General features: G+C 41.3%; 1 protein-coding gene across 6 annotated transcripts in view; it reads left to right on the forward strand.

The window, feature by feature from the left end:
• Positions 1-15,607, forward strand: part of GRIK2 (glutamate ionotropic receptor kainate type subunit 2) — a 1,183,302-nt gene that overhangs the window by 389,652 nt on the left and 778,043 nt on the right. The window lies entirely within an intron of this gene.

Below are 15,607 nucleotides of genomic sequence, written 5' to 3' on the forward strand. Positions count from 1 at the left end.
AAATACAATATTGAGAAAGTGATGTTACATGTAGTTAGATAAAATGAATGTTTTTTGGGTAATTGGTTATGATTTTGGGGCAGTTACAATAACTTAGTTGAAGTTCCTTTTTAGAATAGAAATAAATTTGAATTGTAGAAATGCTTCTTTTGCTCTAGGCCTCGAGTAATACCTCTGCAAGTGAAGCCATAATATAGCTAAGTTCATATCTTAATTGTATGTGCAATTGTCTTTTAGCACAAATGATGGTGTCATTGCTTTATAAAACAATGCTTATTTTATTCTTTGAATTAAGTTTGAAAACTTTCTTCTTGTTAGAAATTGTTTGTTTACTTGCTGAATGCAGAAAATCTTCCTGTAACCTCCAAATTTAGGGCCCAGATTGTTTGAATCTAGAGACTTGAGTCAACACTCACCACTGCTCCCTGCTTTTTGCCTCTTTTCATTATGCCAACTGGAGCAAATCATCTCTCCTCCTTCAAAGTATTTCTGACCTCCCCACCACATACTATTTCCTACATTACTTTTATTATATAAATATACTCTTTAGACTTTTCCTAAACTAAAAGGAGTTACGGTAGGCAGTGTTAGAGGTGTATTAATTCCCCAGTGCTGTGTAACAAATGACCACAAACAGTGGCTTTGAAACAACATGCATTTATTGGCTCACAGTTCTGTTCGTCAGAAGTTCTACACAGCATGGCTACTTTTTAGGTCAGCTTCTCTCAGACTTGAAGTCCAGATATCAGCTAAAATGAATTCATATCTACAGACTTTGTTGAGAAAAGGGCGGGAGGAAGAAAAACCCCCAGCTGTTTGGAACTCACTTTTATTGGTATTCAATTCCTTGAGATTGTAGGCCTGAGGTCCCTATTTCCTTGCTTGCTGTCAGCTAAGGGATATTCAAAACTGCTAGAAGTCCCCACATTCCTTGCCATGCAGCCTCTTCCTTCTTTAAGGATCAAGGGTGCCTTGGAATCACCTTGGCTTCTCCGCCACTGACATCTAGGTTAATATTTAAAGGACTCTGTGATTAGGTTAGACTCCCCCAGATAATCTCCCTATATTAAACTCAAATGATTCTGGTCCTTAATTATATCTGAAAAAAATCCCTTCACAGCAGTACTTATATTAGAGTTTGAGTGTATAAGTGGGAGAAGGTATGTGTAAACCAGAAGCTGTCAGAATTCTGCCTATCACAGATGACTTGCCCATTAGCCACTCCTAATCCATTTCTTCCATGCCATACCAAGTATAGAAATAGATAGCTGCATACCCTGTTTTCCAGCCTCCCTCCAGGTAGGGTGACTGGTTGACCCAGTTTTGACCAATAAGATATTAAGAAGAAACTGACTAGGAGTCAACTGAGAAACTTGCTTTCCTGATAAAATGAACAGATCCCTGGAGATTTTCTTCCTCCCTTCTTACTGTATGGAATTTGGGTTTGATACTGGAGCTGCACTGGTCATCTGGTGACCATGAAGTGATACACATGTATACAATGCCATCTTGGTAACAGCTGTACACATTTCTCATGGGGCAATTGGTGATGTTCTTGTTTGATAAAACAATGCTGTGTGAAAGAAGCTAGGAAGAGAGCCCTCACTATAATCTGACCATGCTTCACCCTGATCTTGGACTTCCAGTCTCCAAAACTATAGGAAAATAAATTTCTATTGCTCATGCTACCCAGCCTATGGTATTTTGTTATGGAAGCATGATTTCACTAAGACACTTTATTAAAAATGGGATATATAGCATAACAGCACTGAAATATTGATGTTAAAATAGAATTCTGCAATGAGAAATTTTCCTTGCAGATACTAGAATCTTGATTGAAATATTCTGATAGTATCCCCTCACCCCAGACATACTAACATTTAGAAATGTATTATAACTTTGGATTCATAAACATAAGAAAAGATGGAGAGTTATTAAAGCCATACTAGAGAACTAGAACGATACACATTGAGTATGCAACACATTATAAAATGCATTAAAGTTCTCATACATACTTCCAGTTCATCTTTAAGAGGTACAGTAAAATTCCTCTGTGTGTGCTAAGGAGGACAGTCACTATTATGGTTCAAACTGGGTTTCCCATATGTTGTTAAGCTCAGCTGCTCATCTGTGGTTTGTGATACCACGATTGTATCATGCCTGTAAACCCAGGATGGTCACTTTTTTTTTTTTTTTTTGTCGCCCAGGCTGGAGTGCAGTGGCACGATCTCGGCTCACTGCAAGCTCTGCCTCCAGGGTTCACACCATTCTCCTGCCTCAGCCTCCCGAGTAGCTGGGACTACAGGCGCCCGCCACAACGCCTGGCTAATGTTTTGTATTTTTTAGTAGAGACGGGGTTTCATCGTGTTAGCCAGGATGGTCTTGATCTCCTGACCTCGTCCGCCCGTCTCGGCCTCCCAAAGTGCTACTTGTTTGTTTTAAATGTTGTTTTGTTTCTCTATTACAAAAAAAAAAAAAAAAAACCAACAACAAAAAAGCTGCTGGGGAGATGGTCAAGATGGCCGACTAGAAGCAGCTAGTGTGTGTGGCTCTCATGGAGAGAAATGGAAGGGGTGAGTAAATACAGAATCTTCAACTGAAATACTCACATTGGGACTAATCAAGAAAAAACTCGACCTATGGACAACAGAGAAAAGCAAGCCAGGACAACGGCCCACCCAGGGAACAACACAGAGCCAAGGGAATTTCCCCCTGCACAGGGAAGTGGTGAGTGAATGTGTGACCCCCCCACACACTTCTCCAATATATCTTTGCAACTCTCAGGTCAGGAGATCCCCTCATGAACCCACTCCTCCAGGGCCTTTAGTCTGACACACAGAGCTACATGGAGTCTCGTCAGAGCAGCGGCTCAGGCAGGCACAGAGGCCCAGGAGATACTTGGGCTTTCCAGGCTTCTCAGCAAAAGCAGCTGCAACTCTGGCTAAATGGGAGGTTAGACACCCCATACACACCCCTAGAAAGGAGGCTGAATCCAGGGAGGCAAGCAGCCACAGTCTGCAGGCCCCACTTCTGTGGCACCTCACAGGATAAGTCCCACTGGCCTGGGATTCCAGCCAGTCACCAGTAGCAGTGTTACACCTCCCTGAGACAAAGCTCCCATGGGGAGAAGTGGGCTGCCATCTTTGCTGTTTGGGTGACTTAGCCATTCCAGCCTTTAGACCTTGTGAAGTCCACGCTGACCGAGGGCAAAAGCAGTACCCAGCACATGGCAGCTGCGCTATGAAAACATGGCCAGACTACTTCTTTAAATCGGTCCCTGATCCCATTCCTTTTCACTAGGTGGGAACTCCCAACTGGGGTTTCTTGCCACCCCTGCCAGTGTTCTTTGGCTGACAGAGATTTGAAAACTCCCTGAGACAGAGCTCCCAGAGGGAGGGGCAGGTCACCATCTTTGTTGTGTGGGTGACTTAGCAGTTCCAGGCTTTGGGCTTTGGAGAATCCAAGCTGATTGGAGGCAGAGGTGGTCCCCTAAAACAGCCATAGCTGTCCTGAGAAAATGTGGCCAGACTGCTTTTTAAAGTGGGTCCCTGATCCTATTCTTCCTCACTGAGCAGGACCTCCCAACCGGGGTCTGCAGCCACCCCCACCGGTGTTCTCTAGCTGACAAAGTTTTCAAACCTCCCTGAGACTGAGCTCCCAGAGGGAGGGACGAGCCACTATCTTTGCTGTTTGGGTGACTTAGCGGTTCCAGCCTTTGGGCTTTGGAAAGTCCAAGCCAACCAGGGGCATAAGTGGCACCCCAGCACAGCCCTACAAAAACATGGCCAGACTACTTTTTAAAGTAGTTTCCAGATCCCGTTACTCATCACCAGGCAGAGCCTCCTAATTGGGGTCTCCAGCACTGAGGCCTTCAGTTGCCCCTAGAAGTTCTGTCCAGGTAGTTGCCAAGTTGCTACTGGCTCAATAGCTCTGTCAGGTCCTCTCTGCCACTGCTTCTGCTGTGGAACCGTCCTTGGTACCCTCGGGCTAACAAAGGAGCAAAGACCCCTAGTACCTTATCCACATCTCCAACAAGCTGAAGTTGACTCAAGAAGAGGAGGCCGGTGGATCGTCCATAATCCCCACACTCCACCGCTGCTCATCACCAGACAGGGAACACCTGGCTTGGGCCCACAGCACAGACCCTCGATCTTGGGCTGATTGCACTGAGTAATTGCTGGCCTCCATCTCTCTGGGATGGCACCCCCAGGAGACAAGCAAAGTGGTGAACCAGCAAGCCAGCTGATGTGGAGCCCAGTGGGTTTGGTTCAGGAGCATCTGTAGCAGAACACGACCAGGGACAGCCATCCCTCTAGGCTGTAGGTCTTATGGGAGCAGGTGGAGCCTAGAGGGATGGCTACATCTGCTACAGATGTTGCAGCAGAGCAGCCGGCCTTCCTGGTCATGCTCTGCTATAGGGGAATTGTTGGACCTGATCTCTGCAGGGTGGTCCTGCACATCAGACAGGGCTGGTTTGACCTGAGCACTCCTTAGTCTGCTGGCCTCTACTGGGGCCCCAGCCTGGCCGTGCCCACTTACAAAGCAGTGTCAGCTGCTCTGGGTTTCCACACTATAGCTTGGTCCCATAAGTCTTCCTCATTAGAAAGCACCCTTCCCTGAACCTCTGCAACTTCACCTTACATGGGAATAAATGAAGTGAGCTGTTCAGAGAAAATGGAAGCATGCTTCCCCAATAAGAATGGTTGCATTCGGCCAGGCACAGTGGCTCATGCCTGTAATCCCAGCACCTTGGGAGGCCGAGGTGGGCAGATCACCTGAGGTCGGGAGTTCGAGACCAGCCTGACCAACATGGAGAAACCTCATCTCTACTAAAAATACAAAATTAGCCGGGTGTGGTGGCACATGCCTGTAATCCCAGCTACTCGGGAGGCTGAGGCAGGAGAATTGCTTGAAACCAGGAGGCAGAGGTTGCAGTGAGCCAAGATTGCACCATTGCACTCCAGCCTGGGTGACAGTGTGAGACTGTCTCAAAAAAAAAAAAATACAAAATTAGCTGGGCATGGTGGCTCATGCCTGTAATCCCAGCTACTCGGGAGGCTGAGTCAGGAGAATTGCTTGAACCCGGGAGGCGGAGGTTGCAGTGAGCCAAGGTCGCGCCATTGCACTCTAACCTGGGCAACAAGAGCGAAACTCCATCTCAAAAAAAAAACAAAAAAAACAAAAACAAAAAAGAAAGAATGGTTGCATCCATGTTCAATATATAATTCCACATACTAAAAGCTACACTTCCACATAGTCTGGCCTCATTGTCTCCTCAGAACTATGGTTTGTCTATGTCTTCAAGAGGAGTTCAGGGGGGTATAAATGAGGATAGAAGAAAAACTTGAGCTTACACTTCTACAATGCTTTTCAAATCTTTAGCTGCATAACTCTTTATTTTAATAAAACCTTACCTGAGATCCAAATTATGTAAATCTAATAAATACAGGAATTCTGTGATTAAGTTAAGGAACAGGGAGCAGCCTAGACACTGGAGCACTGTTGAAAACAACTAACCTAAAGGTGAGAAGAGGTGACCAATAACATTTGGTCCAGGCCCGTACTCCCAAAATGTAGGCAGAAAATGGGCTTTTAAAAGGGAAGGAAGACTGGGACTATGGTTTCGCAGGTCCATGACTCTATCTTTTGTCTTGTTCACTTTGGTAGATTTGGCATGTACCAAACATAGGGAAAGGCCAAGTTTTATTAAGCTGATAGGTAAAACCTTTCCCTTCTGCATAGAATTACTCAGTTCAAGAGCTTCTCTGGTATCCAGACAGCACTTATGTCCTGCTTCAGTTATTGGTAAAGGAAAAAGATGTGTGAGATACTCCAAGTATGCTCCTACTTATCTCCAGACTATACTCTCCTGCATACAATAAGGAGAACCAAACTTAAGGCATTCTTTTAGAATCAGAATTTCAAAATGTCTGACTGTGGGTTCTTTAAGACCACAAAACGTTCCTGGTGCCTAGGGCCAGAGGATGGAGAGACCAATGTTATCTGCTCAATTCATTTCCATGTTTCTTTTACAACCTCTGAGGATCTGTTGATTTTCTTGCTACCAGTTCTGTTTCTGCACATGAGTAATTGGGGGCAGAGGCTGACCCTGCTGTTGTATAAAAGTAATTGACGGCAGTAAATTCAGCCCTTTGTGTTGCTCAGGTATAGAAAGTCCCTTATTTCACACCACATCATAAATTATCCACCCACAGCCAGGCTCTGAAATTGTCTTTCCTAACTCCAGTTAAAGTTCATGGAGTTTGATGTGTGGATTTACTGTAGAATTAATTTCAGAGCCATGACCTTAGACCTTCTTACACGTGGGTATTTTGTGTATGGCATTTCCTATTAAGATCAAATCTGATTAGAACATAGATATTTACTCCTTCAGAGGTGTTGGATGCAGCAGCAGTTCTCAAATGCATGTCTCAATTACTGCTGTGTCCCCTCTCCACAAAGCCCTATTGATATGGGCTGTTTTTGCTACGCCCCTTTAATTATTATTTATTTAACTTTGATTTTCATGCCACTTTATATTTAACCAGCCATATGCAAACATGTAAGTGAAAGGAGCCACATGAAAATAAGCCAAAGGTGAATGGAAACCCCCATGTTTAGATTTGTGAATTAGAAGAAAGAATATATAGAGCTCGTATTTATTTAAATTTCTATCACAGTGACTGACTTATTTCTAAACTAGTCCATAAACATTGAGCCGAATCTCAAATTGAATTGCCTGGCAAACAATAGATTTTTATTGCACAAATTAAGAAATGCTGACAATATACAGAACACCGCATTGGAGGGTGAACACTTAAAGCAATACTATATCCCATAGTCCCTTCTTCCAAGGCCAGGATTCATAATTCCCAGGAACATAGCCTAGTTTTGACCACCCCAACTCAGTTTTTTAATATTGACCTTACCACTGTAGGCATTGACTATAAGTCTAATTGCTATCTCTGGTTAGAAAATTTGTGTACCAGTCATTCTTTTGCTTGTCATTATGTTTTTGTGCACACAGTGAAAAGAAGAAACTGTTTGGGCTCCAGATCTATAACGACAAACATATTTGTCTCATTTAGACTCTAGTAGTGTGAATGTCTGTGTATATGCCAAGCACGGGAGCCAAAGCAGAAAATTAGATGCCGAGGTTACCTGAGAGACATTTCTTACTCTTTGAAACATTCTTAATAAAAGAGTTATGAGAAAGCAAAATAGATTACAACAGGAAAGACCATAATGCCATTTGTTATTACTAATTGTGATGGGAATATTAAAATTTTCAAAAGAGAAACTACACATTGATCACTAAATTGGAATTTCCAATTTATATATTAATAACCTCATCTTATGTACAAAAGAGATTATAAATTTAGTTACAATGTGCTATGGAGGCCAGGAAAGCAGTAGTCAGTGATAGAGAATACAGGATGAATACTGGGTGAGAAAAGCATATTACCAAGAAGTAAGCAAAATAAACAAAGAGTAAAGGAAATGTACATGTTTCAAGGACTTAGAGACTTATAGAAAAGATCTGTGAAACCATGACAGGCCATCAAGGTCATAATGACCCAGAAGGGAAAGGGAAAATTGAAATCAAGCTTATTACAGATTTCAAATCCTCTGTGACATGAGCAAAATTTTGGGTGAAAATGAGTGAAAACAAAACTATGAGGTAGTTAAATTCATACTTTAGTGGCATAACTTCCAGAAAGCGAAGGACCAAACAGGACTGCATTGTGTATCCCAGTAGACATCACAGCATTGGGCTTATGCTTTAAATAAAACATTCTGGACTCTCTCTGTGCTGCCTCATACTTACCAAAAGTCCTTCAACTTATAGTCCCTGAGACTATCCATTTCTTTACCTGTAAAACAGAAATAAAAATGGTACCCTGTCTCATAGAGTTATTTGAGAATTAAATAAGTTAATGCATGTAAAGTTCATTACACAGTGCCTGGCCCATGCATATGTTCTGTAAAAGCAGGATAATGTTATTAGCAATTATTATTGTAATTAGTCTCACACCAAACTTTGAGATCAATCCTACAACAAGGCTCTGTCATTCGCATCAAATTCAGCAGTCTTACTGCCGGTTCTGCTTGTATTCTTTGGTTCATTCATGAATGTATTCATTCAAGATACTTATTGAGTCTCTATCCTTGAGAAACTTCTATTCTAGTAGGGAGTATTATCAACAAATAAGATAACTTCATAGAATCGCAAGTGCTATGAAGAAAAATAAAGGGAGCAAGGGTGGCTGGGGTGAGGAGACTGTTGGATTATGTGGTCAGGGAAGGCTTTTTTCAGCAGGTTGTGTTTTAGCAAAGATCTGAATGAAGATATGGAGCCATCCAGGAAGACATTTTAGAAAAACATTGTAAGTACAGGAGACGGTGGAGATAAAAGGATAGACACAGGAAAGACTTTGGCATTTGAGTTTCAGGGAGTCAGAATTAATACTGGTATATTTGAATTGGTACTGATCCAGATGCTTCCAAGATGAGAAGGGGTAGGCAAGGCTGGGAGGGTAGATCATAGAGGCTCTAAAGGCTGTGGTAAGGAGTTTGGATAATTTATATCCAACTCCATTATTAACTTTGAGGCTTGACCACCCCAAAATCAACTCGAACTAGGTACTATCTCTAAACATGACTTTAACAATATTTTTAGGGAGGTAAAAACTGGAATACCATTGCCTTAATATGTGGCTTTCATTATTTAGTGCATTCAGTAACCTACTGTATTAGATGATAGCAAATTTAGTAGCAGTAATAGTTTCCTGGAATTCCTGTTATCTCCCCTAAGGGGCCAGTGCCTTGGCCTCTTCCCTCCAAATCTTTGAAACCTGGCCTAACTGTGATGTCGAACTAGCAGCACCTTTCTCCTGAGCCCCAGAAGCTACTGCTGCTCTGTTGGTTCACCGGGAACACAGATCATCTGGGGATTTTACTCAAGCTGCAGACATAGGCCTGCGTTAACTCCTGATGCCAGAAGGATTTCTATTATTAACAAGATAATTGCCCTCAGTTTCAGACATTCCCCTCACCTCCCCAACATGTGTTTAACTTACATATTCTGATCCTGAGGACAGAGATCCAATAAATCATCTTAAAGGAGCATTTATCTATTCTAATAAAGAAATACAATGATGAAAAAGTATTATTTATAGACCAGAATAGCTCAAGTGTGAGTTTAAATTGGAGTTAGCTATTGCATTTAGTTTGTACTCAGGGGCCTTGTATTGCCTTCTTTAGAGGTCCCATTGACTGAGATGCAGGACACAGTCTCAGGCCCTCCTAAGATCCAGTAATACTCTTAGACCCACTACTTAACTCTGAGAAGACTGTAAGCCAAGGATATCATTCCTTTTCATTCAACACACATTTACTTGGTGAGTACTATTCACCAGATACTGTATTAGATGTTTCTGTTACAGCAGTTAACAATATAACCATAGACCTGGTTGTCCCTATACTGAAATAGAAGGAAATTTTCAAAAATCAAGAATCTGAAAATGCTGTGAGAGCATAGAGTAGCATGTTCAACATTGACAGTTTTGTTTATGCTGGGATTTGTACAAAGAGTAAGATTCAGCCAGGTAAAAGGTATTATATTGGGAGGGACCAGAAATTAGTAAAGTTTATATAATTCTATGTTGGAATAAGATATTGATTGATGACTAAATAAATATTTTTGTATATTATTTGAGTAATTATTTTTTTTCCATTTTGATAAGGATATTTATCTTTACTAAGTAAATTTTATCTTTACTTAAGGATAGGTAAAGAAAAAACAATCTATGAAGTGACTGAAAGTCAACTTCGTTGTCTCCTGTAACGTTAACCTCAGTATCTTGAAGGTCCTTATGGTAGATTGTGTAATTGGCCCCAATTGTTCACCACTTCCTGTACCCATGGCTTTTGTCATGTGACATTGCTATCCTTTCTACTACAGGTGGAGTGAACTCCCCACCTTCACTTTGTATGCAACCATGTGACTTGCTTTGCCAACGTAATGTTAGCAGATATGATGCAAAGAAAGGCTTGAAATGGACTAACCTGGTTGGGCTTCCCCTCTTGCACTTTTGCTGTCACCATGAGCATAGCTTCCCCTGCGTAGATGCTGTTTGTTTACACTGGACCCCAGAATGAACACACATGGAGCCGACCTGAATCCAACCCACAGTGAGGATAAGCCTAAACACAACAAAAACTTGAAACAGAGCTGGCCAGCTTGACCTAGAGTAGATGAGTAAACCACCTCTCCCTACCCGAGCTGAACCACCCATGCCTGAGTTGCCATTTTAAGCCAATAAATTTGGGGCCATTTGTTACATAATATCATGTGGTAATAGCTAACAGATGTGACCACAACAACTAAAATGTTGGCACTAATAATAGCCCTAAGGTTTAGTGTTAGGATTTATGCCTTAATATTTTGTTTATCAAGAACTATATTTTCTGGTTTATGTCTTGGTTTCCCAGTACTTGTGACTGAATCCATTTCATCCTCAGTGACAATAAGCTGTTTTACCTTTTTCACCTTCACCTTTTTTGATTACTTTTTGCCTGGTCAGCAGCGTGGTAAATAAGTGACCTAGGTCATTGACTGAATCCTGTGAACTAATGCTATTCTCACGACCTCTCTCTGACCTCTCCTCCTTACGGATTTGGACCTACCTTCAACTTCCATCTCTGTTTATTTTTAGGGGAAATGGGTTGAGAGCTCTCACTGAAGTTATGTATTGGAGGTTTTGCTAGAAACTGGAAATACATAAGTCATTAAGACAGATCTTGACTCAAAGTATTGTGACCTAGTTGTTGTATGCTGAATTGTTTCCTCCAACATTCATATATTGAAGTCCCAACCCCTAGTACCCAGAATGTGACTGTATTTGGAGATAGAGTCTTTAGATAGGTAATTAAATTAAAATGAGAAAGTTGGGGTGGGCCCTAACTGAATATGACCAGTGTCCTTTTAAGTAGAGGAGCTTATGACACATATATCTTCAGAGAGAAGACCATGTAGAGACGCAGGGTAAAGGTGGCCATCTACTAGCCAAGAGAGAAGCCTCAGAAGAAACCAGTCATGCTGACATCTTGATCTGACACTTTCAGCTTCCATAATAGTGAGAAAATAAATTTCTGTTGTTTAAGCCATATGTTGTTATGGCAGCCCCAGCAAACTAATACACTAGTCAGGTAGATAAAGTTGGATGAGTGCATTTTAAAAATAAGACTTTTGAAGTACTATAAAAGCATAAATGAGAGATCAGGTAATGTTAGGGGTTGGGGAAAGAAGAAAAAATCTTCATAGAAGTGGTAACATTGAAATTTCAATGATGAATAGGATGATATTATGTGGAAAATTAGGAGAAGAATATTTCAGGTAAAGTAAAAAGTATATGCAAATATAAGAAGATGTGATAAATCATGGAATATTTAGGTAAATGCAAGTTGTTTGGTAGAGTTGGATATGTTTGTATATGTGTGTTTCCATGTGTGTTAGTGGGTAGGGGTATGAAGAGCAAGCAGGGAGATAGGTGAGGAGTTGAGACTATGAAATCAGGCAGCTTTCAGATTATGAAGCATCTTTTATGCAATGATAATGCATTTAGACTTTATTAAATAGGTTAGTTATTCTCAATCAGAGTGAAAGATATCAGAATCCTCTCTGGGTCTTTTATAAACTACACTTGCCCAACTTTGCTCATTTGCTCTTAAAGTTTTAAAATCATTATTACAATGGACAATAATGAAAAATTGCTATGATATTAAGATGGATGTCTACAGAGGAAAAATATTAAGACAACTAATAAAACAATTATTGCTTCTGGACACTTGTTGGAATATTAAGATATGTGACCATACAAAGCAAAAAATTAAAAACAACTGGAAAAGTGAGAGTCAAGCAGAAGAGTGACATGATCAAAGTTAACTCTGGTAGCCAAAAAAAAAAGTGGACTGGGGAGAGGCAAGTCTAAATGCAAAAAGAAGTTAATTGATTATAGCAATATTCCCATGAAATATAATAAAATCTTGATCTAAAACAATAGAAATGGTGATGACAGAAGGGAAAAATTTGGAAACAAAGTCAACAAGACCTAGTATATTAGTCCGTTCTCACAATGCTATAAAGATGCTTCCTGAGACTGGGTAATTTATAAATGAAAGAGTTGTAATAGACTCAGAGTTCTGTATGGCTGGGGAGGCCTCAAGAAACTTACAATCATGACAGAAGGTGAAGGAGAAGTAAGCATCTTCTTCACAAGGCAGCAAGAGAAAGAGAGTGCATGCAGGGGAAACTGCCACTTTAAACCATCAGATCTTGTGAGAACTCCCTATCATAAGAACAGCATGGGAGAAACTGCCCCCATAATCCAATCACCTTCCACTACGTCCCTCCCATGACAAGTAGGGATTACAATTTGAGATGAGATTTGGACAGGACACAGAGCCACACCATATTATTCCACCCTGGCCCCTCCCAAATCTCATGACCTGTTCACATTTCAAAACCAATTATGCCTTCCCAACAGTCCCCCAAAGCCATAACTAATTCCAGCATTAACCCAAAAGTCCACGTCCAGAGTCTCATCTGAGACAAGGCAAGTCTCTTTCACCTATGAGCCTGTAAAAACAAAAGCAAGTTACTTACTTCCAAGATATAATGGGGGTACATACAGGCACTGGGTAAATGTTCCTGTTTCAGATGGGAGAAATTGGCCAAAACAAAGGGGCCACAGGCCCCATGCAAGTTGGGAACCCAGCTGGGCAGTCATTAAATCTTTAAAATTTCCTTCGACTCCATGTCTCACATCCAGGGCACACTAATGCAAGGGGTGGGCTCCCAAGGTCTTGGGTTGCTTGCCTCTGTGGTTCTGCAGGGTACAGTGCCTGCCACTGCTTTCACAGGCTGGCATTGAGTGCCTTCAGCTTTTCCAGGCACATGGTACAACCTGTCAGTGGATCTACCTTTCTGGGGTCTGAAGTATGGTAACTCTCTTCTCACAGCACTACGAGGCAGTGTCCCACTGGGGACTCTGTGTGGGGGCTCCAAACCCACATTTTCCTTCTGTACTGCCCTAGCAGAAGTTCTCCACGTGGGCTCTACCTCTGCAGCAAACTTCTGCCTGGACATCCAGGTGTTCCTGGACATCTTCTAAAATCTAGGTGGAGGTTCCCAAACCTCAGTTCTTTTCTTCTGCACAGCCACAGACCCAACACCATGTAGAAGCTGCCAGGGCTTTGTGCTTGCATACTCTGAAGCCACAGCCCAAGCTGTACATTGGCCCCTTTTAGCCATGGCTGGAGCTGGATTAGCTGGGACACAGAGCGCCATGTCCTGAGGCTGCACAGAGCAGTGGGGCCTTGGGCCTGACCCCTGAAACCATTTTTCCCTCCTAAGCCTCCAGGCCTTTAATAGGAGGGGTTGCCTTGAAGATCTCTGAGATGCCATGAAGACATTTCCCCCTTTGTCTCAACTATTAACATTCAGCTTCTCATTACTTATGCAGATTTCTGCAGCTGGCTTGAGTTTCTCCCCAGAATATGTTTGTTTTTTTTTTTCTACCAGATGGTCAGGCTGCAAATTTTCCAGACTTTTCACTCTGCTTTTTCTTTAAACATATGTTCCAATTTCAAACCATCTCTTTGTGAGCATATATACCTGTATGCTTTCAAAAGCCAAATCACCTTTTGAATGTTTTGCTGCTTAGAAATTTCTTCCACCAGATACCCTAAATCATCGCTCTCAAGTTCAAAGTTTCACAGATCTCTAGGACAGGGGCAAAATGCCACCAGTCTCTTTGCTAAAGCACAGCAACAGTAACTTTTGCTCCAATTCCTAACAAGTTCCTCATCTTCATCTGAGAGCACCTCAGCCTGAACTTCATCGTCCACATCACTACCCGCATTTTGGCCAAAACTATTCAACAAGTCTCCAGGAAGTTTCAAACTTTCCCACATCTTCCTGTCTTATTCTGAGCCTTCCAAACTGTTTCAACCTCTGCCTGTTTCAAAGTTGCTTCCACATTTTCACGCTATCTTTTAGTAGTATCCCATTCTGCTGGTACCAATTATCTGTATTAGTTCATTTTCACATTGTTATAAAGATAATACATGAGTCTGGGCAATTTATAAACAAAAGAGGTTTTTAGTTGACTCACAGTTCCACATGGCTGGGGAGACCTCAGGAATCTTACAGTCATGGTGAAAGGCGAAGGAGAAGCAAGCACCTTCTTCATAAGGTGGCAGGAGAGAGAGTCCATGCAGGGGAAACTGCCACTTTTAAACCATCAGATCTATGACAACTTTTTCACTATCATGAGAACGGCATGGGGGAACTGTCCCCATGATCCAATCATCTCTCATTGAGTTCTTCCCTCGACACATGGGGATTACAATTTCAGATGATATTTGGGTGGGGACACAGAGCCAAGCCATATCACCTAGTAAACCAGGAAATATAGAGAAGCCAAGGGTGGATCATGTACCTTTAACTCAGAAAACTTGAGGGAATGGTGGTTGCATTCTGTGGCTGGGAAATTGAGTAGAAGAAATAAATTTTAGGAAGGAGACTTGTTTCTTTTGGACATGTTGACTGTGAGGCACTGAAGAAAAATTCAGGTAATGTTCAGACACAACCCTGTGAGTCATTGGACTCTTGGTGTCAGTCACCCATAATGGGAAGTGAAGTCTTTAATATCTAACTTTTATCAGCCCAAGATAAATCAAGGTTAGAATTGTTAAAATAGAAGAAAACAAATAAAATGACCAAAAAACAGCAAAAAAAAAAAAAAAAAAAAGCAAAACAAAAATCCTTGATAGCTTCCCAAATACTTTTTTCTTATAGTAAAAAAAAATCATCTCTAGGTATTTTCATGTTTTCTGTTTTCCAGGAACTTGAAGGAAATATGGTTTCTAGAGTCTCTACTGCTAGTTTCTATTAAGCTTCAGATCATACGATAGCATGGAAATAGTTTAAATGCTGGATTATAACACTTTACTATAAAGGTTCCATTTGTACTTCCAGTTTATCTTATTTCACTTCTCTCTGTGGCGAAGCAAGAAGAAAGGGGGGTAATTAGTCAGAGACTGAAGTCTCTCGACTTCTCAATAAAATCCTGTCATTTTAAAATATGATTATATAAGATAGTTTGTCTGAGAACTAGTTATTAAATCACTCTTTTTTTAAATTAAACTTGAAGTTAAGATGATTGTATTCCTGAAATTTATGTTTGACTTTGTGAGGATGGGTTAATAATACACTAAAAAAAACCTTCTCAAATCTCAGTGCTTAATAAAAGTTTCTCACTTAGTCTATACGTCTGAAGTGACTTGGCAGCAAAACATCTACTCATTGTAGTTATTTAGAGACCCAGGTTGATGGTGGCTCCTTCTATACATGTGCTTTCAGGGTCACTTCATCAGTGGGAAGGAAATGTAGTAAATCACATACTGGCTTTGAAGTCTTTCACGTGGACGTGGCATATGTCACTTGCACTCAAATTTTATTAGCCAAAGCAAGTCACATAGTCACAAAGATCAATCACATCCTGTGTCTGGAAATAGGGAGAATAGGTAATAGTTGGGGGTT

Source organism: Pan troglodytes, chromosome 5 (genome assembly GCF_028858775.2).
Source record: "Pan troglodytes isolate AG18354 chromosome 5, NHGRI_mPanTro3-v2.0_pri, whole genome shotgun sequence".
In the NCBI taxonomy this organism is placed as follows: domain Eukaryota; kingdom Metazoa; phylum Chordata; class Mammalia; order Primates; family Hominidae; genus Pan; species Pan troglodytes.